Here is a 379-nt window from a genome sequence, read left to right as displayed (position 1 = left end):
ATAATATTTATGAATATAGATATTTTCCTTTATTCAAAATAGAGTTTACTACAACATCTGTGGCAGATGAGTGTACTCAAAAAATTAGATTTTTATTGCAAGGGCCTTTGCAGATATTCTTTTAAGCTCTAACCCTCCTTATTGTTGCATCCTTTTCTTCTGGCTTAGTTCCTTCCCCCATGTCTTCCTCAGTACCTTTTCCATTCCTGAATACTGAGTCTTATTTCTATCATGAGATTAGTGAGGCTTATAAACAGCATAATAATCTAGACAATGATAAAGGTCCAATTACACTCATGATAGAATTATTTAAAATAGGAACTTTTCTAATTATTTAAAATAAGAACTTTTTTCTCCCAGTTACATATTAGAATCTCTT

This window comes from Pteropus vampyrus, unplaced genomic scaffold, assembly GCF_000151845.1.
Source record: "Pteropus vampyrus isolate Shadow unplaced genomic scaffold, Pvam_2.0 Scaffold811, whole genome shotgun sequence".
Taxonomy (NCBI): domain Eukaryota; kingdom Metazoa; phylum Chordata; class Mammalia; order Chiroptera; family Pteropodidae; genus Pteropus; species Pteropus vampyrus.
Note: the sequence above shows the minus strand (reverse complement) of the source record.